The sequence below is a fragment of the Ursus maritimus genome, unplaced genomic scaffold (assembly GCF_017311325.1).
Source record: "Ursus maritimus isolate PB19 unplaced genomic scaffold, ASM1731132v1 scaffold_5, whole genome shotgun sequence".
NCBI lineage: Eukaryota > Metazoa > Chordata > Mammalia > Carnivora > Ursidae > Ursus > Ursus maritimus.
The window spans coordinates 74756308-74782227 of record NW_024426663.1 but is presented as its reverse complement, the minus strand read 5'-3'; the positions used below and the strand labels follow the sequence as shown (position 1 = coordinate 74782227).

General features: G+C 47.4%; 1 long non-coding RNA gene across 1 annotated transcript in view; it reads right to left on the bottom strand.

The window, feature by feature from the left end:
* The window catches only part of LOC103679956, a 106493-nt gene that overhangs the window by 45282 nt on the left and 35291 nt on the right, over positions 1–25920 (bottom strand). The window contains exon 2 of the long non-coding RNA XR_005832560.1: positions 8635–8744. This is a non-coding gene — a long non-coding RNA (uncharacterized LOC103679956). The remainder of the gene's footprint in view (positions 1–8634; positions 8745–25920) is intronic.

The window sequence follows — 25920 nt, the reverse complement described above, 5'->3', positions numbered from 1 at the left end:
AGACTTGGGTCCTTGGACCCTCCGGCAACATAGCCTCAGCCTGTTCCAAGCTGCCTCCAGAAGTCCATGAAACCGGCAGGTGACGTTCCTCTTTTTGTCTGCTCTCACTCAGGAGTCAGCACGCAGGTGATGGATCTAGAAGTTACGACGGTATTTTCCAAGGGGAGTTTCCTCTTGGAACGATATGATATTTTCCCTTGCAGAACAAAGATTTCTCACTTCTCACAGAGATCAGAGGGACAGAACATGTTTCCAATGTAACACAGATGTCTGCTAATTTCTTCACTTGTTTCTAACTTTTGCATCAATTCAACCCACTGAATAACTGAAAATACTGGGGACCTGCTGAGGAGTGGATGAAGTTCCATCTCCTAAGGCAATGGACTCGGCCAAACACCGTGCAGCTGATAACACTTTAAGGATGCCGTTCGTCCAATCAAGAATGAGAGGTGAGAAACGACACAAGCTGGCAACCAGCTTCCACATCCTGTGAGAGCATCAGACCCCCCGGCCAGGTCTGCACTTCCAAAGAACTGTTAACCCATACTTCCTGGCAATAGCTAGAAGCTGAGACGTTCATAGGAGGGGATGTGGGACGTTACCGCTTGATAAACCCCCACCACTTAGCAAATAAAAATGATGAATCATTTAGTGCGTTACTTCTGCCCCGAAGCCTCTCAGGGGGTCCCACCATGGATACACCTTCTCGACACTGAACTTGGCCGCTCTTAAAGCTGTGGTTCTCATCATGATCACCCCGAGGGCTTGTTAAACCAAGATCACGCCCCACCCCCCCCAACCTTGAGGTGATCTACAGACCTGTGATTCTGTGGGTCCAGGGTGCACCTGGAGAATGTGCATTTCTAAAAGTTCCCAGCTGCTGCTGGAAGACTACCGTCCTAGAGAAAGCCTGGGTACCAGGAAGAATTCTGCCTTACTTTGCTCCAAGTGGCAACTGCAAGGTTATTATTTCTTTTATGTCTTAGAAATCAGTGGATTTTCAAAGAAATTATATTTGTCAAACGTCACCCGTATTTCTTTGTATGTGAGCGCTCTCTGCCCTAAAGTTATTTTGGTTGTGATTATTTCGACAGAGGGAGAAAGAACAAATCTATTTCCAGAGACTCGGAAAATTTTTCTGCTGCAGTGTGTGCTAACGGGCCTAACATGTTTTCCATTGTGTGTGTGTAGTATTTCACAGAGCAAATTTGTTTTACTGGTGCACGCTGCCCATTCGTGTATACACAATCACAAATAAAAGTATCTCGTAAGAATTCTAAAAAGTACTTTTGCTTTATCTATCCTGTTTTTTCTCAAGTTTTTTTTAAAGATTTATTTACTTGAGAGAGCGAGCGAGAGAGTGCTCACATGAGCAGGGGGAGGGGCCGAGGGCAAGGGAAAGCATCGCAAGCAGACTCCCTGCCAAGCAGGGACCCCAACGATGCGGGGCTCTATCTCAGGACCCTGAGATATGACCTGAGCCAAAATCAAGAGTCAGAAGCTTACCGACTAAACCACCCAGGCACCCTTCAAGTATTTTAAAGAAAGTATAGGGCATCTTGTCATTTCACCCCTACAAACTTCAGCATACATCTTTAAAACCTATGGACATTTTCTTACTGCAGGGCCAATATCATGATCAACGAAATTAAGGCTAATTCCTTGGTGTCATGCAGTCCATATACAAGATTTCCTAATTGCCTCAATTCCCGCCCCAACACACACACACACACACACACACACACACACACACACACAGTTGTAATTAGGATCCAAATAAGGGCCATATATCGCATTTGCTTATTACGTCCCTGAAACATCTTTTACTATAAAGCAGAGCCTTCTCCCTCATCTTTTTCTTCCTCTTCTCCTTCTTTCTCTTACTTTTAAATCCCAGTGCCGTGTTGAAAAAAAAAACAAGGCCAGTGTCTCATAGCATGATCCAATAACTGCTTCCTGGTGGGACCATCTAACTCTGTCCCTCTACCTACGTATTTCCTATGATCTGGAAATCAAACTTCCAGGACTGAGTCAACTGAGGTTAAAATGTGGGGGCAAGAGGGGCGCCTGGGTGGCTCAACTGGTTAAGCGTTTTGCCTGTGGCTCAGGTCGTGAGACCAGGGTCCTGGGGTCCAGTCCTCCATCTGGCTCTCTGCTCAGTGGGGAGCCTGCTTCTCCCTCTCCCCCGCCCCTCCCCCCAGCTCATGCTCTCTCTCTCTCTCTCTCTCTCAAATAAATAAATAAAATCTTAAAAAAAAAAACTGGGAGGCAAGAAAACCTGCCAGGTGATGCTATGGATTGCCTAGTGAGCCACACCAGGAGACACAAGTCCGACTGTCCTGCTGTACGAATTGCTGAGTTTCCTCACGTATGGCCTGATGGGTTCAACTAGGGCCATCTTGATCCCTTCTCTGTGAAACTTCCCCTCCACCTTTTGTTTGATGGTTTCCTCCACTGACGACCATTCAGGCAGGGCTCCTGCATTCCTCGGTAGATACCCCAGGGCTGAAATCAGAGGTTCTTTCAGGGCTGCTGCCTGTCACTCCCTGTCTTCCCTGTTCCCTCTCTTGCCTCAGCTCAGGGCGGTGGGAATGCTCCCATTTGGAAGGTGATTTTCCAGCTCATTCTAACCTCCCCACAGGCGCTGCTTGAAACGTTCCGAGATGGTGGGCAGCGTCCATGGAGGGAGAATGTTGAAGCTTGGAATCTGATCTCACAGTATTTACTAGAACAGTGGAAACTGGGAGAGGTCCCCATGGCTGTCTGTTGACTACATATACTTCGCATGCCAAGAAAGTATTTCTGTCCTCGTGCAATTAGGCAGAGTATTTCATGTTTCTCAGGGAGTACTTGGAGACTCGACACTTCACTCTTCAATGCATTTCCTCCACAATAAACGGGCTAATAGTTCTGTTATTTTTTTATTTTATGAAGTTCCAGACTACTTCATGTTGATGTATCAATTTTATGTCATGGTGTCAATTTTCATCCTTTTTTAAAAAAACATATATAAAGATAGAGTTTCTCCAGAGGTTGCTCTGACTATAACTGACCTGCAAAAATTATCTGACAAGTCATCAAAGGTTCTAGAAGCACCCCACTTGCTCAGAGTGGGTTGTTGTTGTTTTTTTATTTGTGGGTCACTGCACCTATTTCTGGAGGACAGAATTGGGTGTAGAGAAAGATGGTCAGGCCCAGACCAAATACTGAGCAGAGGAAACGCATCTTGGCCGTGACCTTCAGCCCTCCCCTCTTCCTCCCTCCCTCTTCTTTCACCATGAAATGCTTCTTAGCGGCTTTTACTGTTGCTTTCAATTTTCTGCTCTTAACACCAAGGCAGAGGACTGGATGTTTTTGTTGTTGTTCTTATTGTTTTTCTTTCCATCCACGCTGTAGACATGGAAGCAGTGGAGTTCCCAGCAAGCCAACTGGCCACCAAAATAGTGTCATCCAGGTGAGCGGGTGACGGTTGCCTGGATGGGAGTGATACGTAGGAGGCTTGTCAAGAGGAAAATACTGTCCTACAGAGCAGGAGCCAATCGCAGGCAGAGAGACTGAGGAAGGAAAGCCCTTGTCATTTTAGATGGACTGGACCATTTAGATGGTCTCGGGGTCCAAGGGCACTCATTGTCACCTCAATTTCTTTTTTCTTTTTCTCTTTTCTTTTCTTCTTTTTCTTTTTTTCTTTACTGAGGTCTAACTGACAGTGAAATCGGGTCATTTGCGACCACATGGATGGAGCTAGAAGGTATCACGCTAAGTGACACAAATCAGACAGAGAACGACCAATGCCGCGTGATTGCGCTTATGTGTGGAATCTAAAAAAACCAACAGAATAAAACAGAACTCATAGATGCAGAGACCAGATTGGTGGCTGCCAGAGAGGCGGGGGTGAGTGGAATGGGAGGAGGCAGTCAAGAGGCACGTACATAACTTCCGTTCCATGTCCCCTCCTCCCCCTGCAAAGAGCCTGAACCTGCCATCTCAGCAGGCATGGCCTCAGCCTAGGAAGGTGGTGGGAAAGAGGATGGTGGGCTGTTGGGAGGAGACGACCTTGCTTTGAGGACCTCCTGCCTGCGGTTCTTGTTGAAGGGCTGACTTGACACTTGACCTGGGCTGTCATTCTCCCGGACCTTGAGAGGATCCGGTGGGACCCAAAGCATGCTGGAAGGCCCACCCCGTCCCCTTCACACCTGGGCTGAGGGCCAATGAGTGCTTAGAGATGTTCAGTTGCTCGTTCTCCTCGGAACAGCAGCCATCCCTTTACGCAAGAACTGACAGGTGCCTCCACCTTTGGGGGAGACTGAGCATGCAAGCCCAAGACCCTAGAGAAGGAGGTGGGAGCCCGGGGTCCGGCTAGAGACAGCAAGAGCGGTTCCCTTCCCCCAGCCTGCTGTGCAGGGCAGTGGGGACAGGGGGCCCGTGCTCTGGAGAAGCAGACAGACTGGCTCCCCTCCAAGGCCCCCGATGCTCCAATCGTCTTCTACTCACTTTGGACTCCTGTCTTTCCTGCCTCCGTTTCGGCTCTTTTTGCCCTGCCTTGCTGCATGAAGACACAAATCTCCTCCAAGGAGTACTGATGAACCCAGGCTGGTGCAGCCTCCCTAGATATCCCCCCAAACTGTGCATCACCCATGGGGGGCAGGGAGAGGCCCTCCACCGACTCAGTGACTTCCTTGGGACAGGAATGGGCCTCGGGCCCATCTCATCAGCCTGGAGCCCAGAGGACACCAACGAGCTGGCTGGGCCTGAATTTGGAGTTGCAAGGGGCGCCTGGCACAGAGCTTGCAGCCCGAAGGCCAAGAGCACACGGAGCTGGGAGGGCCGCTAATAACCACGCCAGGACCAAGGATTTCTTGCTATGGCGAAGGTGCACTGTCTTTTTCAAAAGCCTGTGAATTGTTACGTGAACCTAGCAAGAAATGTCAGGCTGTTTGCAGTTGCCCAGGTTTTCCTTTGTCTGCCCGGAAACCTGAAAGGAGATAAAAGACCCCACCATTCTCTTTTTCTTTTTCTTTTCTTTTTTTTTTTTAAAGATTTTATTTATTTATGTGACAGAGAGAAAGCCAACGAGAGAGGGAACACAAGCAGGGGGAGTGGGAGAGGAAGAAGCAGGCTCCCAGTGGAGGAGCCCGATGTGGGACTTGATCCCATAACGCCGGGATCATGCCCTGAGCCGAAGGCAGACGCTTAACGACTGCGCTACCCAGGCGCCCCATTATCCACCATTCTCTTGATATAAATCACTACGCACAACCTGCTCTCAAGCAGCAGCCACCAGACCTCCTGCAGGCATAGGACGGGGCATAGGCTCCAAAAACAGACAGGGGGAGCTCTAGGCAAGGCTCACAGATATTGTCCCAGGTCGAAACGGGTGGACTGCTTTACTCTTAAAGTGGCTAATTTGGGGGCGCCTGGGTGGCTCTGTCAGTTAAGTGTCTGCCTCCGGCTCAGGTCATGATCCCAGGGTCCTGGGATCGAGTCCTGCGTTGGGCTCCCTGCTCAGCGTGGAGTCTGCTTCTCCCTCTCCCTCTGCCCGCTGCTCCCCCTGCTTGTGCTCTCTCTCCCTCTGTCAAATACATAAAATATTTTTTTAAATGTTTAATTTTAATTTTCTTTAAAAAAAAGATGCTATATCTATATGATATATATATATAGTCCCCTAAGGCAGTCCTAGACTATTTTAATATCCAATTATAAGAAGTACATTTCCACTAGACTTGTACTGCTGCCACCGTGGCTGGGGACATGGGGGTCAGGGAGGGGCAGCATTGCTAATAGGCTGGAAACTTCTTGAAAGGATATTACATAGAAGAGGAAAAGGTACACCTTGTGTTGTTCCAGAAGCCAAAACTAAGGAAGGGAAGTTATAAAGGAAGTCATTTGTCTTAGTATAAATAAATTCAAAAAAAAAATTTTTTTTATTGCAGTAAAATACACGTGAAAGGAAATTTACCATTTTAACCTCCCAAGCGCATTAACCACATTCGCATTGTTGCTCAACCATCACCACCACCCATCTCCAGAACCTTCTCATCTTCCTAAACAGTGACTCGGTACTCACTCCCCACTCCCTTCCCCTATGAGCCCTGGCAACACCACTCTGCTTTCTGTACCTGAGAATCTGCGTGTTTGGGCAGCTCAGCCGCGTGGAATCACACGGTACGTGACCCTCAGCGTCTGGCCTCCTTCACTCAGGAACATCAAAGATGATGACGTCTTGTGTCCACGGTGGAGCGCGTGCCAGAATTTCACTCCTTGTTAAAGCTAAATAATAGTCCACTGCGGACCACATCCTGTCTATCCGTTCATCTGTCAATGGGCGTGTGGGTTGTTTCCACCTTCGGGCAACTGTGAAAAACGCTGCTATGAATATAAGTGGGCAAGTATCTGTTTGAGTCCCTGCTTTTTTTTTTTTTTTTTAAGATTTATTTATTTATTTTAGAGAGAGAAAGAGAGAACGAGCAGAGGCGAGGGAGAGAGAGAATGTCAAGCAGACTCCACGCCCAGTGAGGCGTCCAACTTGGGGCTCAATCCCACGACCCTGAGATCACGACCTGAGCCGAAATCAAGAGTCGGATGCTTAACCGACTGAGCCACCCAGGCGCGCCTTGAGTCCCTGCTTTTAATTTTTTTTCTTTTGGGCCTTAAAAATATATTGTAATGAGCTAAAGCAGATGAAGGATCTGTCTGCTACTGAAGACTCTAAGTTCCCTTTCACTGGAGCCAATAAAATTCCTCCAAATGCCCCGCCTTCAAAGACCGCACCCCCCTCCGGAAGAGAGCCCCGTCTCTGGGCAGTGTACTTGACAAGGGGATCCCAAACGTGGCCCTGCATCAGAATCACACGGGGAGCATCTAAAAATATCAGAGGCCTTCCAGTCTGGTGGCTACCACATGAACCAAGCGGTTACACCTAACGTCACGGACGCTGAGACAACCGACGTCGTGTGTCTGCTAACGCGACGCACATCGTCTATACAGCGTTCCTGCCAAAAACGCTCCAACTGAGTCTAACCAAGAGGAAACAGGCAGCCGCACTGAAGGCCGTTCTGCGACCCCACGAAAATGTCAAGGTCATTAAAGACAAAGTTGGAAACTGCCCTGAGGAGATTTAAGGGATACGAAAGCCAAATGTATTGAGGATTCTTGATAGGATCAGGGATGAAAAAAAAAAAAACCCAAACTAGAAAGGACGTCATATAGGACGATGGGAAGTGTGCATACGGACTGTTAGATAATAGTCTTCTTAGCAACAGTAAACCTCCTGAGAACGATCTTTACATGCTGGCTATCTCTGTTCTCAGGATAGAAACAGTGGAAATAGAAAAAGGTGAAGAGAAGTTATGTTGGCAACTAACTCTCAAAGGGCTCAAAGAATAAACGCGCACACGCACGTGTGTGCACACGCATGGGTGTACGAAGGTACATAACTATCTAGAAAGATAAAATACATGCGGGGAAATGTGAATAATGGTGAACCTAGGTGAAGCAGGCCCAGAGATTATCGAACTACTCGTGAAATGTTTATATGCAGTTGAGAATTTTCAAATAAACAGGGAAAAAAGACAATAATATAAGCCCCGCCCGAGACCCTCAGAAGCGGGAGGGCCGGGGGCAGGGACCTGTATTTTTAGTGAGCCCCTCATGAGATGGTGAAGTGACCAGTACGAGACCAGTCTGCAAGCCAACGTGCACGAACCACAAAGTGAGATGCCTCCCTGGGTACCTTTCCACGGGGAACTCTGCGATTTCCTTCAGAGCAGCGTCTCTAAGCAGTGGGGAGAGGAAGGATCTTTTGATGTTCAGCAGGCGAACAATTAGGACAAAAGGGAAACAATGCCTACCTTACTCTGAAGTAAGGAGCAGATGAATCAAATCTTTAAATATAAAAAAATGAAACCACGAGCGGCACCCGGCTGGCTCAGTCGGAAGAGCGCGGGACTCTTGATCTCAGGGTCATGAGTTCAAGCCCCACGTTGGGTGTAGAGATTATTTAAACAAATAAAGACTTAAAAAAGAAAAAAGAAACCACAAAATCCCCTGAAGAAAATATGAGATACTTTTAAATTCAACCTTGGCATGAAGGAGGTCTTTCTAAGGAGGACACAAAACCCAGAATCATAAACTATTAATAAATCTGCCTGTATAAAAGTAAAAAAAAAAAAAAATTCCTTCATGGCCAAAAATACTTCAAAGAATCACAAAGGACAAACTACAAATGGGGAATTATTATTAACGAGACAGATGGCTAAGGCTAATTTACTCGACATATAAATAAGTTTACAAATCAAAAAGAAATAGTCCTTACCAAAAACCCAACCAAGAAATGGGCAAAGGACATGAAAAGAGTTCACAGAAAAAAGACACAGAGAAATGCAAATGCCTCGTCGATACACTAAAAAGTCTGTCAACTGTTACCACAAATAAGACAGGCGGACATTAAAATTAAACTGAGATATCACTTTTCACTTTCCAGATTCCCAGGCAGTGTTCCAAAAGTCTAATGCCAGGCTATTTTGCAAAGGCTATGGGCAACTGGGCAGGTCCGTGCACCGTTGGTGGGGTTCCCAATGGTGCAACCTCTTCAGAGGCCATTTTGGCAAAACCGATCTAAGTACGAAACGCTCATACCTTTCCGCCCAGAAAGTTCACTTCTGGGGATCGATATTTATCCATGTGTTCAAAGATGCGGGCGTAAGACACCAACGGTGGCATGCTTTGAAGTAAGAGTCTGGAACTACCTACGAGACATCAATAACACATTAAGTAAATATTGGAATGTCTCTCTAATGGTCATCAATCTGTTGGAACACGGATATGTTGCACTGCTCCTAAAAATTAGATGGATAGGTGTTGATACAGAATTTTCCATAATGGGGAGAAAAGCAAGACGGAGGACGCTTTTATGTTAAAAAAGACACTCTCTGTGTGTACATTTTATGCTCGCATATCAGCAAAATGTTGTGGAAAATATACATTGTGCTGTGAGCAGTCACTATCTCTGACTTGGGTTCCAGGGAACGATACTATTTTCAATCCTTCATATAAGCAAAATCTGTACAGCTGGTACTATTCAGGGTGGGTGAGGGCATAAAAATAAAGATATTCTTACAGACTACCGGTGATTGTGTAAAGTGCTCCAGCCTTTTTAGAGGCCAACGTGACAAGGCCTACAAAATTTTAAAATCCTTGTGCCCTGTTACCAAACAATTCCCACTTTCGGGAATCTATCCCACAAAGATACTTGAACCAAGTCATAATATTTTAGGTATCCAGTGACAATTTGGGGCACAATGAAAAGTAATCAAGATGAATAATGGAGAGGCCATGATATAAGGTCTGGTGGTCCATTTATAATGTGGGATTAAGGCTAAGCAACTGTGGGAATTACAATCCCCAAAAGATTGTAAACTATAAATTATATTATAAATCTTGATGATGTAAAAATATTAATATGATGAACAATAACTGGAAGATAGAAGAGATGTGAGATGACAGGTGATAACTCTTTCTTTTTTTTTTAAGATTTTTTATTTATTCATTTGAGAAAGAGAGTGACAGAGTGAGTAAGGACAGGAGCAGGGGGGAGGGTCATTGGGAGAGGGAGAAGCAGACTCCCCGCTGAACAGGGAGCCTGATGCAGGACCTGATCCCAGGACCCTGAGACCATGACCTGAGCCGAAGGCAGATGTTTCACTGACTGAGCCACTCAGGCGCCCTGACAGGTGATAATTCTAATAACCACATCTCTCAGAGCAAAGTGAGTTAACTCAGTCTGTCAGACTTGAAGCAGAGTCAAAAAATATATTTGCCAATCACTTAAGGGTTTACATAATCTCCTTCCTTCCCCTGCTCTTCTTTTTTCTCTTTTCTTTTTTTTTAAGTAGGCTCCAAGCCCAGTGTGGGGCTTGAACTCACAACCCTGAGATCAAGAGTCACATGCTCTACTAACTGAGCCAACTAGGTGCCTCTGCTTTTCTTTTTCCATAATCAACCTTCCTCGCTTTACTAGGATCATTTAGGAAATGATACCTCTTATGGTAAAGAAGCATTTACCCCGGGGCGCCTGGGTGGCACAGCGGTTAAGCGTCTGCCTTCGGCTCAGGGCATGATCCTGGCATTATGGGATCGAGCCCCACATCAGGCTCCTCCGCTAGGAGCCTGCTTCTGCCTCTTCCACTCCCCCTGCTTGTGTTCCCTCTCTCGCTGGCTGTCTCTATCTCTGTTAATAAATAAATAAAATCTTTAAAAAAAAAAAAGAAGCATTTACCCCAAGATCATTAATCTTTCAGGTTACTCAGGGCCATGGCACATGCCTGTGGATACTGTGTGCTGCCCAGCTCTACCAGGTGTCCTACAGGGGCTGTAATAAACGTATCCCCCTCTAGGGTTGGGCAGTGCTCACCTGCACAACTGTACATGGCAGCCCATGTTTATGACAGTTTTCTTTAGTTCCAATATGTTAAGTATAAAGTTAATGATTTTCCATTAAATGCAGTTTATATAACAAGAGCCCACTGAACACAAGTACTTTTCTTTAGAGTACAACGTGGTGGTTAGCATGCTGGTTCGAGAGTCCTACTGCTTGGGTTAGACTCCTGACTAGCTAGCTGTGTAATTTGGGGAAAATGATTCAGCCTCTCTGTGCCCATAAAACACAATAATTACAGCCTAACTGGTAGCTGAGAAGATTTCACGAAATAATCCATGCACATTGTTTAAGCTGTGAAACTAAGATAGTCAGTCTGATTGGAAGGAGAGAAACAAAATGAAGGACTCTGGTCTCACACTATTCTGTGGTTCCAGAAGGGGTAGTTCATGTGATTCTAGCACAGGAGAGAATTCTGCTCACCTCGGGGATTTGCCTATTTTCCGATTTCTCATGGTTTAGGGTGGCAATGCGAATATTTTGGCATGAACTTTTTAAATGTCCACCAAACACAACCAATGGAACAAACCTTGTGCGTGTCTTCCTTTTCTAAACAAACAAAAAACCCCAAAAAAACAACAAAAAAAACCCAAAACAAAAAACCCCCAAAAAACAAAAACCCCTCCCCTGTAGTTTAAAGACTGTGCAGAGAAGCTATTACAGTATCCTCATTCAGTATGCTTATGAAGAACATTCTAATTTTTAACATTTGTGAATTGCTCTGAAGAGTTTTCAAGCTGATAGCCTGCTGCAGTTGTCTGCAAATCTGAAAACCAACTAGGTTTCTGGGGAACAGTAACTTCCTCTCTGGGGGCTGTGCAGGGAGGGCTCTGTTGTAGCTTCTTGACTGTATTAAGCTCATCTGTCACCAAGGAAAAGTGACGGGTGTGCACACAGCAGATTATAGAAACAGTCTTATCCAATATCGTAAAGCACCCTCTGTATACATTATTTATTGTTTACGCCACAGCACACAGATTTATTCTGTTTTGCAGAGAATGGGGATTAAAGGAGATGCTATGACAGGGTGTCATCAAAACCCAGCACCTTCCTGCCTAGACTGTAAACAAGCCTTACAAAACTAAACACTTGGTGTGTTGTCGAATCCCTAATTCGTGGCGGGCCCTCACGGAAATGCACACGAGCATTTATGCAGGATTGAACACAACCGGCAGGCTGCCGGAGACACCACTCCGAATCCCAAGGGCTTTCTAGATGTTACCTCCAGCATCTCCCATTAGCCCGCCATTGGCCCACCTGTCTGCTTCCCAGTCACGGGCAGAGGGAGCCCAGTACATACACACATACACATTCATGAGGCATGTCTTAATATATGTTTCAGAAAAATAAAACACCACCACCACCACCAGCAAAAAAAGAACCCAACCCTAATTTTGCACGGCTGAGTCTTCTTCCTACTCCTGTGATTTCCTGAGGGACTCTGGTTCGGTGTCAGTATTGACATACTCCTCTCATCTGTTTGTTCGATTCCCAGTAACCACCAGGGACAGCACCTCCTCGTATCATGACACTCCCTCACCCCCTTTTGGAAGACTTAATATTTAAAAATGGATGTCGTTTATTTTTTTAAATGGCTATAAGAGTCACTCAGTTTCAAGTTCAAAACAATAAAGAGACAAAAGGATAAACAGGGAAAAACCTTCCCTTCTTCCCTCCTGACTCCCAACCACTCAGCTCCCTTCCCTCGGAGATGACCAATGTTCGCGCTTTCTGGCTACTTCTACGAAAAAAAGTAGTGGGAGTCCAGAATCAGATGCTAGGGACATACTTGCAAGCTGGCTTCAGGGACTATGTTGGGCCCTGCTGCCTACATTTTCCAAACCCGTGGAACTGCACAGTGATAATACCAGCAATAAGGTCTTCAAGGTCCCTAAAGCTCTTCTAAATTCCCGGCGAAAAGGTCAACTAATTTAAACAGCTACAGTGTTCGTGCATTTCTCTGAATTCTGGTTTTTTGAAAGTTGATAACCTGAGTATGACCACAATGGATGGCTCAGGGAGACACAGCGATCCATCAGAACACACCAGACACCTGCGATGCCGACGAAGGAAGTCTTGCAAATCGAGAAGCACGTTCATAAATCATCTGCTGAAGACAGAGAGCTTCTCTTCCACTGTAGACCATTAAGCTCCTACCTAAACCACACTTGGAAAATAAAGGTCTTTATATTAATAGTTTGCAAATTCAGCAGTGTCCCTCTCTGCAAACAACTGCGGTCACCTGAGGCCAAGCAAGAGTAAACCTACCTCTTATGAAATCTTGTTCTAGAGGGGACAAACGTTAAAGCTTATTATAGGACAGCTGGGGTTTCACCACCGATGTCAAAAGTCCTTATATTTAGAAATCTTACTCAGTTCGTTTGCTTTGTGCCTTGTCTGCCCTGGCAGTCAGTCACTGCTGGCTAGCCACTGGTGGACCCAACAATGAGACGCTTGTGGCTCTGTGTGCTTCCCATGTGTCCACAAACCATGGCCCCTTGGCTCTGCTTGCTGCTCTCCACCCCTGACCCCCTGATCCTGCACCTGAGTGGTTCACTCCCGTGGTGGCTGCCACTCCATGAGCACAGCCCCTCTCTGTTCCCTTAGGTGTCTGCTCTCAGGCACCACTGAATCAGCTGGAACTACCTATTTTTACATAATTCTCCTAGAACTTACTCGTGTTATGCTATCTTGCTATTTTGCAGTTGAACCTGCATTTTAGATATTTGTCAAAAATACATTTTCCCCCTGCATTCATTCCCATCTACCCACTACCTATGGCTTTGAATATCTTGCAGTAGAAGAACTGGCAGATTAAGAATTGGCAGATTAAGTTAACTGTCAAGAAGAGTGAGTGTGGGGTTGTGACAGAAGGCAAAGACTAAATGCCTCACTGTTTTTATCACCATCATCACCATTGTCACCACCACCATCACCATTGTCACCATCACCATTATCACCACCATCACCATTATTATCACCACGGTCACTATCACTGTCATCACCACTGTCACCACCGCCATCATCACCATTGTCACCATCACCATTATCACCACCATCATCACCATTATCATCACCACGGTCACCATCACCATCATCACTATTGTCACCATCACCATCACCATTGTCACCATCACCATTATCACCACCATCATCACCATTATCATCACCATGATCGCTATCACTATCATCACCATTGTCACCATCACCATCACCATTGTCACCATCACCATTATCACCACCATCACATTATCACCATGATCACTATCACTATCATCACCATTGTCACCATCACCATCATCACCATTATCACCACCATCATCACCATCATTACCATTATCAACACCACGGTCACTATCACTATCATCACCATTGTCACCACCACTATCATCACCACGGTCACTATCACTATTGTCACCATTGTCACCATCACTACATCACTATCATCACCATTATCATCACATCATCACCATCGTCATCATCATCACCATCACCCCCCCCCACCATCATCCTAAAGAAGAGAAGCTCACACTTTTGGTGCTGGGGCCTATGCCGGGCTTTTCATGGGCATCACACCTCACCAAGTCCTCCTTAGAAGTAGTTCCTGAGAGAAGCAGCTATTGTAATCTCCACTGTACGGATGAGAAAGCTGAGGCTCTGAGAGAGTGACTTCTCTAAGAACACACACCTCGCAGCACCAGAGTCAGAACGGTCTGACTCTGGAACCTGGGCTCTTCACCACTAGGCAATACTGCCTCCCCCTTGGGGCTGGTCGGACTCTTGCAAAGAACACCTAAGGCCTTTAAGAGGGCAATTCCATACTGAGATGGCAAACCCAACACTGGCTTTCCTAATCTGCTGGAACGCAGCAGACGATCAAAGAGCTGTAAGCAGAACGCATTTTTGGAAATGAAATCCTGTTCTAAATCCACCAGGGGAGCTTACTTCATCTCTTCACCAAGAAAAGAAAAATATGAGGGCAACACAATTTGTTCCAGTAGATCTATTTGGTAAAGACAGGTTGTCTTAAGACCTGCGACTACCTTAGAGTTGGGTTGGGGTGCGGACCCTCCCCTGAGCCCACATTCACTCCCTGCTGGCACCGAGGGCACCTTGTGATCCGGACAGAAGAGGAGAAAGTCCACATCCCCATCTGCCATGCCAGGAATTGCTGGCTGTTGGGGAGGGTGGCAGGAATCAGTGCTCCTTCGGAAGCAAGAGAGGGAGGAGGAGGAGGAGGAGGAGAAGGAAGAGGAGGCATAAAATATGCATGAAGCAGACTTGCACGACGGCTAAGTGAGCCCACCACTTACTGCTCAGCTCCGGCAGCAAAGGGAAGGTAGCAGTGCTTTGAGTCAGACACCTTCATGAAGCTATTTGCAATCTTCTGAGGAAAACAACAGAGTCAATAAATATCTCGCGTTACGTGTCCGTGCAGCTTCTCCTGCAGACTAGATCAGCTCTATGCCGGTAGCTAGAATCTCCCTGTAATTCCACGAACATTCTGTGGGATCCAGAAGGAAGGGCCTTCAGCCCCAGAACTGTAGTCAGCAGACAGTCTTCATGTACTGGCACCATCGGGGATGTCTCAACCGTGCCCAAGGTCATGTCCTCCCCAAAAGACCCCCACGGATGGGTTGCTCATAGGGGCTTAGCCATACTGGCCCAATCTGGAACAATCCTCTGACAGGCTCCTGACCGTGGACCTGCACGTCCCCTCATCTGCTCTCTGCTCCGCCCTCTCTCCACCACAGGTGTTGATTCCGCGCATGCACCTTGACAGAGACCCTCGACCCAGCGTTCCATCTCAGAGTCGGCCTCCCAGACACCTCAGCCTGCAACAAGCATCCCACACAAACATTTGCAAAACAGAAAGTATTGTAGCATTACAGGGAAGGGCCTTACATGTACTGGGTATAAAATCTAAGAAGCCAAACTAAAGTTAGCTGAGAACTTGCCCCGTGTTTCCTGTTTTCGTGGTGTCAACACTAGCAAGAACGACTGCTTACAACTACTTCAAGTAAGGTACAAACCGATACAGTGTATTTATCAGCCCATTTCTCTTCCATGCAGAATTCCCCTGCGATAAAATTATTTGGATCCACGTCCCCTTTATTTGGTAGGCGTAACAGTTTGCAAAAAAATGGCTCCAATTCTTCTTCCTGCGTCTGTTGCCTTTAGCGAAGTGACCTTTTATAACCCTTCCCAATAAGACATAGGCGAAACCTTGAATCAGGGATGGCCTTGTGTCTTGCCTTGGCAAGTGGAATGTGATGGAAATGATGTCATGCCAGTTCCAAGGTAGGCCTTCAACACTTCTGTTCTCTCTCTCTCTCGGAACCTTACGCAGCCAACTACGTGGAAAAGCCTGGGTAAGCCGCCAGGAAGGTGAGGAGGCTACAGAAAGCAGAGCATGCTGGATAAGCTGAGACCACTCCACAGCTCCCAGCCAGCCTAGCCGACTCACGGCCGAGCCCAGCCAAGAGCAGAACTGCCCAGAAAAGCTCAGCCACAAAATTGTCAGCTACAGAAATAGCTTTTGTTTGAACCCACAACTACAAGTTGGGGTACTCGATTATGCAGTAAACACTGCTGAAATAAGAGCGGTTATTTCCAAGACTGATTCCGAAGACTGCGTTTTGGGGCAAATTGGTCCATTTCCAAAAACCCATTAAGATCTGAAGCAGAGATATTAAGTGGATGGGAAGGAATACAGAAAATACTCTCTATAGGTCGAGTTAAAATTGCAGTTTTAAAAATGGTTCAAGACAAAACGTCTTAGTCCAAGAAATAAACCTCCAGGCAAGTACAGAGAAAGAGATCTGTGGTCAAGTTGGGAGTTTGAGAACCATGACCTTGAAAGTCCCCGTGTGACCTGCTGTCGCCTTCTCTGTCCTATGGACACAGAGTGGAGAACTACCGCAAGAACTTGGAGAACCTTTAGGCACCCAGCACTCTCCCCTTGCCTGCCATGGAATACAGCAAATGAAAACAGAATACCTCCATTTGTCCAGGAACAGAAGAAACAGTCTTTGGCTTTTTTTAAATAAAATTATTTGGAGCTTGACACTAATACTTGCGCCGGTATCTGGTGCAAAAAGGTGGTTGGCCCTGCAGCCATTTCCTCGGAGAAAAAAAAAAGTCTCCCCGGCCCCTGGCCCAGGTCCTGACATAAACCTGCTTCCTTTGCTGCTGCTGTGCTCCTGCAGATAGATGTGCAGAGAGCCACTGTTTCCACCTGCTGCTCTAACTCCGAGCGAGGTGTGCATTCCTCTGATAATCCAGCGCCTGGGTGCTGGTGGTTTGCTGAGTCATAGCTAGACTTCAGAAACCAGACGCCTTCACCTCGATCTCCAACGCAAAATTTCCTGCAAATTCAACATCGGCTCGCAACAGGGTTTTGAACCCCTTGAAAACCCTTTGACTTCCCGATACTTGTCAGTGCTGCGCCCTCGATGCTTAGACGCACCAGCATTAATCGGGCTACTTCCTGCTACCCGGCAGCTGGGAGACGCTGCAAGGGGCAGCATGGTTCCAAGCCTCTGAGGTGGTACTCACCTACTGACTCACTGTGTGGCCACAGAGAAACTTCCACGTGGGCAGCTGGCCCTCGACAGAATATATAATTAGCGTGCATGCTTTAGCAAGGTTCTCAGAAGGTCCTGTTACCAGGTCCCATTAAATCTTCCTCAATTACAGCCTTGACCTCTCAAGAACTTCCTCATATTTGCGTGAGTCCCTCCGCAAGGTCACAATGGCATCTGATAGGACAGGGTTTCCACTCAGGGAAAGACAAGACACGAACAACATGGCATCCCCCTGCCATCCACCAGCATCTAGATGGCGAGGAAGACCTGAAACATGCCAGTCTTCTTCACAAACTCCCTGGAGGTATTTTCTATCCGACCCAGCTCAAGCAAGTACGCTCATTGGCAAGCATAGGGTCGTCAAGATGGAGGGTGGGGGTAGCGGGGGTAAAGGCATGGGCACACTCGTCTACTCCTGTGACACACTCCCTCTCCCCTCCCTTATGTAGATATAAAATCTGATCAAGATGAACATGAAGTGTGGTCTTTAAAGGAGAAAGTCTCAAAAGGATAGCCCAAGGCATATGGGTACTAGGTGTCTAAGGAGGAAGAGGAACCCCGTGGGCTCTACCCAGGGGCTAACACAACANTAGGGAAAGCAGACATGCGTCCTCCTGACTCATCTGAAAAGCTCTTCCTGGGACCCCTCCAGCTAATGCATGTACAAGCACCCAGTGATCACATAAGAACCATATCTCTTAATTAACAAACTGTTGACAACGTCAGGGGACACATCATCATTAGGGTATGCATGTCTCGGTGTTGTTGGCTGCAGAATTTTAAAAATTGGTATATATATATACATTTTTAAAGATTTATTGATTGATTTGAGAGAGAGAGAGCACGCACGAGAGTGACAGCGTGGGGGGAGGGGCAGAGGGAGAGAGAATCTCAAGCAGACTCCGTGCTGAATGCAGAGCCTGACGCGGGGCTCGGCCTCACGACCCTCAGAGCATGACCCGAGCCGAAACCAAGAGTCGGACGCTTTACCGACTGAGCCACCCCAGCGCCCCCGGTTGCAGACTTTAAAAGAAAACCTTGAGTTTCTACCATTATAACTTTTAAACAGGTGTTCCCTATTTTGAAGCCAATAAATACGGACAAGTATTTGTAAGAACTGCATGCATTTCTCTGTGTTTACGGTAAGGATATTTTCTTGTGCAGTTTGAGCATTTATGTACTCGAAGGTTTTTAAGTTCAAGAAATATATATATATACACATAAAACAACCAAAGAGACGAGCTGTAGGTAGGAAATGTCAATGCAACATTAGGAAGAAGGTCACGTTGGATATGAAATGAATAAAATGCTACAAATGAAGAGAGAAAAGGAAGAAGAATGCAGCAAAAAGAAAAAGCAAAAAATCTGAAGAGTAGGTATAGACTAATACAAATAATCTCTGGTTGTGAATGAATCAATGAGCCGTAATGAAAAAGAGAAACCTGAGAACCGCCCGGTATAAACAGGCCTGGAAAGTAAGGCTTTGGGGACAAAAGTTAAATACAGTATTTAGTTAATAAAGAACAAACATTTTTCTCAGACAGGGGACGTGGCTCTGGGAAAAGCTGAATTGAAGGTACAAGTTCTTGGGGTGTCCTGGCACCCGTGGAGATGTGTTTTATTTTATTTTTAAAGATTTTATCTATTTATTTGAGAGAGAGAGAGTGAGCGAGAAAGAGAGAAGGAGCAGGGGGAGCAGCAGGCAGAGGGAAAAGCAGACTCCCCGCTGAGCAAGGAGCCTGATGCGGGCCTCGATCCCAGGACCCTGGGATCATGACCTGAGCTGAAGGCAGACGCCTCACCAGCTGAGCCCCCCAGGCGCTCCAGATGTGTGTGTTTTATCCACAGCTGCCGGAGCCACCAGCTTCTCATACTGGCTCTGAGTCACTAGCCAGTCAGGCACCTTGATACCCAGGGCCTTGTCACGACATAATTGGCTGTGGGTCTGTTTCAACACTTTGTTCTCAAGTTCTAATCACAGGGATAACACAGATAATACTAACAACTTAGATATAGTATTCATACAGAAGCTTTATCGAGAGCTCATGGTCCACGAGGCTCTGTTTCAACCCTTGGCATGTAACGTGGCCTGGATCCTTCATACGATTACGCCCCTCACCGTGCAGACAAGGGGTCTGAGATGGGGTTACTAGTCTGAAGCTCGGGTCCACGTTTACTACTTTTCCAGTGTCCGAGTTTTCTCGGCCGATGAGCTGGACACCATGCTCAAGGCCTGGGACACTCAGCCCAGGTGCTTTCTGGCTTGCCCACAAACCACGCTGGACCCTGACCCACCACAGTCTTGCTTCCCGTGGCCAGTGGTTCCCAAGGCAGCCTGTGTGCTGCCTGCCTCACACTGACAGGGCTCCCGGGACACAGAGCTAGAGACACATGGGTTTGTGGCCGATGGTGGGCACGACCTCTAACCTGAGCTCGCTAAGGAACCGAATGATCTCGTGGACTAACTCTGGTTGACTAGGCAAGGCAGGCTCCTGGGTCAAAGAACAAAAGAGAAGGTGTTTTAGAATCGGACAGGCCAAAGTTCAGATCTCAAGCCTACCACTTACTGGGCGTGATTATGGATGACAGAACCTCTGTAAGCCTCTGTCTCCTTCTACAATGAAAGGAAGAAAGGAATTCCGTTTTACCTGCAGCATGAAAAATTCAAGTAAAAAAAAAAAAAATCAATAGACTCCAGTTTCCCAGAGTCAGCCTTCCTAACAACTAGAAGGCTTTGCCAGAGAGGTTATGGAATCCTCTTTTCTGTAAACCTCTAAAATGATGACAGAGCCTCGTTACCTAGAGAAGGCTTTTGCTGAGACCTTCCCCTCTCTGGAGTACAATCAGGATAGTGTGGGAAGGGCTTAACACGACTTCAGTTTCTTAATATCAATATTGGTGACACTCTTTTGCTTCTAATCTATTTGTTTAGCAAAAATTAATTTTGGGGCACCTGGGTGGCCCCGTGAGTTAAGGGTCTGCCTTCAGCTCAGGTTATGATCTCAGGGTCCTGAGATCGAGTCCCGCCTCAGGCTCTCTGCTCAACGGAGAGTCTGCTTCTTCCTCCTGCCTCTGCCCCTCCCCCTACGTGGGCGCCTGTGCGCTCTCTCTCTCTCTCCCCCCTCAAATAAATAAAATCTTCCTTAAAAAAAGGTAACTTTGACACAATCACCTTCTTGTTTGCTTCTACCCATATTCCAAGCTTCATCGCAATGCATTAAAAATCAAGATATTTTGGTTTGAAAATTATCGGCCACTTCTCTGTTTCAAGATTCAGAAACCCCCCATTCAAACTTAAGATGTATCCGATAGTCTTTACCAGTATGCCAAAAGGTGGCAAAACCAGTCGATTACTTCCACACATCAGTGAAATGAACAAGCAGGGACAGACGTGAGACAAGTAATGGTTACCTGAAACGAACAACTTACCAATCACCATTTTGTGCCCGAGCCCCACATTTCATTAACTGAGGCCTCGTCTACTTTTCATGCAAGCCAGGAAATGGGGAGAAAGGCAGGTGGACAGGTGGACAGAAGGTGCGATTGTGAACGTGAGGCACTCGTGGAGAAAGAGTCAGCCTGAGTAAGTGAAGGACTGAGGCAGGGCCCAGTTCTCCCCAGGGAGGCAGGCGTTGCTGGAGAAAATCAGCTCAGTGTTTCCACTCCAGGGCGGACCAGACCCAGGAAGGGCTTTGGGTTGGGCACCACACAACAGTCTGAAAGCGCAGACAGATTCGTCGCACCCACGGCAGGGGCCTGCCACACTACCTTCTGCGGGGACCCCACTACCTGTCGCAGTGGGCCGTGTCTACAGGCAAGGGAGCAACCCGGAGAATTCATTCCATGACGCCACAAATATTGATTGCGTCCTACATGTGCCAAGATTCTGGTCTGTGCTGGGGAGGCACAGGGGACCAAGACGTAATCCTTGCTCGCAGGAGACCTGCAGTTCAGTAAGAAAACAACACAATTACAGAAGGAGTTACAGGAGAGCATGAGAATCACGATGGGGGAAACCGAAGTGACCTAGTCTGCAGTTGCTAAAGGGAAACCAAGCTGGGCACTAGGTCAAGGTGGTCAAGGCAGATGGTACTCAGTAACGACTGGAGTTGGGGAAAGAGATTTCAAGATGGACGGAGCTTGATTCTGAAGACAGCAGCGACAGCTGGGGATGCAGAGCCAACTAGCAGAGCGAGGGGGTCAGCGGATGGAAAATCACTAAGGGGAGACATCCAGGGACGGGGATTCTTGCTGAACTGGCCAAAGAGGAATTTTGCTGGAGGCAGGCCAGGGACTTAGGTGTCAAGGGTGGGGGATGAGGATGGCAATCAGATACCAAGGGGGGGTGGGGAGTCTCACTAAACAGACTGAGCAAGATTCTTGCTAAAACTGCACCTCAGCAGGCCAAGGACGGGGCCCCAAGTCGGGGCCCCGTCAACGTGAGGGCTCACAGGAGGCTTTGGTTGGAAGAGAGACTTGGTCAGAGTGCTTCCTGCAGAAAAGGCATATTTGGGCTACAGACTGAAACTGACAGAAGTTGCATGGGAGCAGATTTCCAAGCAAGAGAGAAGGGCGAGTGTGAACGCCCCAGATGGGAGGGGGGGCACCACATACTTGGCAAAGTGGACAAAGCCGGTTATGTTGGCAGATGAAGTCTGGGGCAAAGGGGATCGGAAGTGAGACTAGAGACAATAAGCGAAAGAGAGATTTTGCAGCCTTCGCAAACTGTATCAGAAGATCAGATCTGTCCTAAGGCCCAGCAGGGAAGCTTCCCCTGGGGGAGTGAGATTGATTGATTTCTCTAGCCTCCGGACTGAAGACAGAGCGGAGAGGCAAGGCTGGAGGCTGGGCGTGGGCGGTGTGAGCTCTTGCAAGAGGATGAGGATGACAGCCTGGGGCTGGGGAGGATTAAGATATTCTGCAGTTAGGAACAGTAGCCCTTGAGCGGCGCCTGGGGTCAGTCGGTTTAGCATCTGCCTTCCGCTCAGGTCATGATCTCAGGGTCCTAGGATCGAGCCCCACATCAGGCTCCCTGCTCAGTGGGGAGTCTGCTTCTCCCTTTCCCTCTGCCCCTCCCCCTACTTCTGTGCACGTGCTCTCTTTCTCTCTCTCAAATAAATAAAATCTTTTTTTTTTTTTTTAAAGGAATAGTAGCACTTGATTCAGTGGCAGGATTTAGTGACAGGAGAGAAAAAGGCAGAAGTCAAGAACAATTCCCAGGAAGCAGCCTTTGGCAACCGTGGAGATATTAAAGTTAGCAACGCTGACGGAAGAACAGCTTGCAGGGGAAGATGAGGTCTGGCTTGACACACACTGAGTTTGAGTTGTAAGATGTTCAGGTTTGGAGCTCAGGCACTGAAACCCTGTTCTCTCTAGTTCTGATGGTGCTTTGCACTGTCTCTTGAGGGCTAACATGGCGGCCTCCCGTCATTCCTCGCTGATTATCAAGGACTTGTTCTGAGGGTTCCACCAAGGGGAGGTGGGTACCCAGGACAGAAAGAATAGTGGAAGGGGCAGACGGTAAAAAGAGAATGTAGGAAGCATCTAAAAGAATAACTAGTTCCTCTTTCCCCTCTTATCTTTCTAGAACCCTCCCCAATCCTGCTTCCAAGGACAAAGTCCAAGAGGTGTCATGTGTTTCCCACCAATTCACACGCCAAAGGTACTATTAATAGCCTACAGGAAATGGGGCACCTGGGCTGTTTAGTTGGTTAAGTGTCGGACTCCTGATTTCAGCTCAGGTCATGATCCCAGGGTTGTGAGATCGAGCCCCACAAGGGACTCTGCAGCTGGATGTGGAGCCTGCTTCAGATTCTCTCTCTCCCTCTTCCTCTGCCCCTCCCCGCCACCTCCCTGTCTCAAAATCTCAGGCAACTAGATGCAATGTGGTCACGTGAACTGGAATCTGGAACAGAGCGAGGACATTAATACAAAAGGGGGTGAAATCCAAATTCAGTCTGGAGTTGAGTTCATAGCAATACACACACGTTAGTTTCTCAGTTGGGACAGATGTACCTTGGTTGTTACATAAGATATTAGCAAGAGGGGGAACCGGATGATGGGGAAATATGAAAACTCTCTGTCCCATCAATGCAACTTTTCTGTACCTCTGACATCATTCCATCAGAAAAGTTTATTAAGATTTTATTTATTCATCTGAGAGAGAGAGAGAGAGTGAGCACAAGCAGGGGTGGGGGAAGATGGAGAAGCAGACTCCCCACAGAGCAGGGAGCAGACTTGGGGCTCGATCCCAATCACGACCCCAGCCAAAGGCAGACGCTTAACCAACAGAGCCACCCAGGTGTCCCAGAAAAGTTTATTTATTTTTTTTTAAAAGGACTGTATGTCATCAAGAACCCTCCGATTCAAATGGAAACCGACAAGGGGTCACCTGCGGCTTTGGGAATCACGACACATTATGAAAATCAGTAGGTCCCTATTTCCCGGCACAGATGAAGAAGGAAGTGCCGTGGATGCCAGTTTTGCAGAAAACTGAAACTACTTACAACTTTCTTTTTCAGCTGTTTTTTTATGGCAAGCATTCAAAAGTGGATGATAAACTCCCCTGCCCTTTGAACAGAGGACAGTATGTGTAATGGAATCCTTTCTGGGTGAATCGGGGTCACCGGTGGGAACATCTGCTATTACTTGACACGGGGCCAAGAATGGGTCTGCCTTCGGTTCTCTTCACCGTGGCAGGGAGCTGGGAATGCAGACGCCATCCACCACAGCTAAGAAGTGGCTCAGAAACGGCCCCAAAAGAAGGCTGTGGATTAAGATGTTCTAACCTCAGGTGAGCCGGCACCAGGTAGAGCGCACCTGGCACCTTAAGCAAGCACTTTAGCCAAGCAGGGCAGCCGGCAGCGGATTTTCCCGTGTATCTGTTAGTTTTCCCCTTTTACGGTTAGTAACATAGCCTCTCCTGTCCTTGCCTGAATCTGCAAAGCGTGTACTCTGGACAACAACTGAAGACAGGGCGCCTGGGTGGCTCAGTCGGTTGGGAGCCTGCTTTCAGCTCAGGTCATGATCCCAGGGTCCTGGGATGGAGCCCCGCATAAGGCTCCTTGCTCGGTGGGGAGCCTGCTTCTCCCTCTTCCTCTGCTCCTCTCTGCACTGCTCCAGCTCTCTCTCCCAAATAAATAAATAAAATCTTTAAGAAACAACAACAAAAAAAACTGAAGAGACCAGCAGCCCCCTGTATCTCATGCCTGGCCTGGGAAGCAGGTGGAGGGGAGGGGCTAACTCGGAGGGGAGGGGCTCACTCCTTTGTATCTTCCTAAGGGAGTTTAAATTGTGACCTTTTCCAGCTCTACTCAGAGAATATTTTCTCTGTGATGTATATCACGGGGGGATTCTTTGGTTTCTATTACAAGAAGGAGTGTCTAATGAAACCAAAGCAGTATGATGGGAGCTGGGGTGCTAAGCAGCCAGAGAAGAGAAGTCTTTTCTACCACCTTCTCCCAGGTACACGTGCCTCTTGCACTCCCTGGAGTCCAACCAATGCCCACCTCGCAGCTCAGTCAAAAGATGGACCCAGGGCGCCTGGGTGGCTCCGTTGGTTAAGCATCTGCCTTTGGCTCGGGTCATGATCCCAGGGCCGGTCAGACTCCCTGTTCAGCGTGGAGCCTGCTTCCCTGCCCCTCCCCCGGCTCATGAGAACTCTCTCTTTCTCTGTCGAATAAATAAATAAATTCTTTAAAAAGAGAGAGAGAGAGATGGACCCCTCCTCTGGAAAATGGCCTTCACCGTGCTGTCTGCCCCAGCTTTTCCCATAGTCAGCTTCCCAACCTGGACTTAATCTCCCATGAAGACAGCATCGAGGGCACCTTCCTGAAGTCTCTTTCCCTTGACTGCTCTCAAAAAGGGCTATAAAAAACGACGTGATGGGTTATTCTCACTCTACTAGCAAGAGAGAAAGCTCTCTCTAGAATAAAGATTTGGGGACACAGGAACTATTTAAAGAGCAACGAGGGTGTCCAAGAAGCTCCCTATACAATGTCCACTTGGCCAGCTGTTGGCTGGAGACAGACTCGAGCTTCCATCAGCACCACCAATATAAATAAACATGGCCAGAGGTTTTGACCTGAAATCGTCAGCTAACTCATCTGAAGCAAAAGTGTGACCGAGGAAAAGGTATCTTAACATCCATCCTGGGCCCCCCTTCCCCCAGGAAAGCGTGCAAAGATGTCTGCTTCATCGAGGGCAGGGTTGTGCAAACTTGGAGCCTGATAATCCTGCCCTGTGGAGGGCTGTCCCGTGCACTGCAGGAACAGTGAAGCCACTAGGGTGGCCAGAGTTAGCCAATCAGAATACAAAGGTCTCAGTTAAATGTGAAATTCACATAAATAGCAAGTCTTTTTTTTTTTTTTTTTAAGTATAGGTATGCCCCATGCAATATTCATAGCCTCCCTGATCTCCAGCCACTGGAAGCCACTTGCCAGACCTACCCTGGCCCGAGGTTCCGAAACCTACAGATATCACCAGACATTGCCAAATGTCCCCCCTGGCGGGAGGGTGGGGAGGACCTGCCTGCGCCGCAGAGCCACTGATTCAAGATAACCCAACAGAAGGCCTCCCATCGCAATCTCTTTATCTTCGCTTTCAGAGGTCATCTGAATCCATCTGGTAAAGCATCAGTCAAAGAATTCAGCCACAGGAGAAACTCTTCTGCACCTCTTACTTAAACACTTTGCAAATATTATTTATTTTGCTTTTCTTTTTAAACCATTTTATTTATTTACTTATTTATTTAGAGTGCAGGCAGGGGGAGGGGCAGAGGGAGAGGGAGAGAGAGAGAGGGAGAGAATCACAAGCAGACTCTGCACCCAGCCCAAAGTGGGGCTCGATCTCATGACCCTGAGATCATGACCTGAGCTGAAATCAAGAGTTGGGTGCTCCACG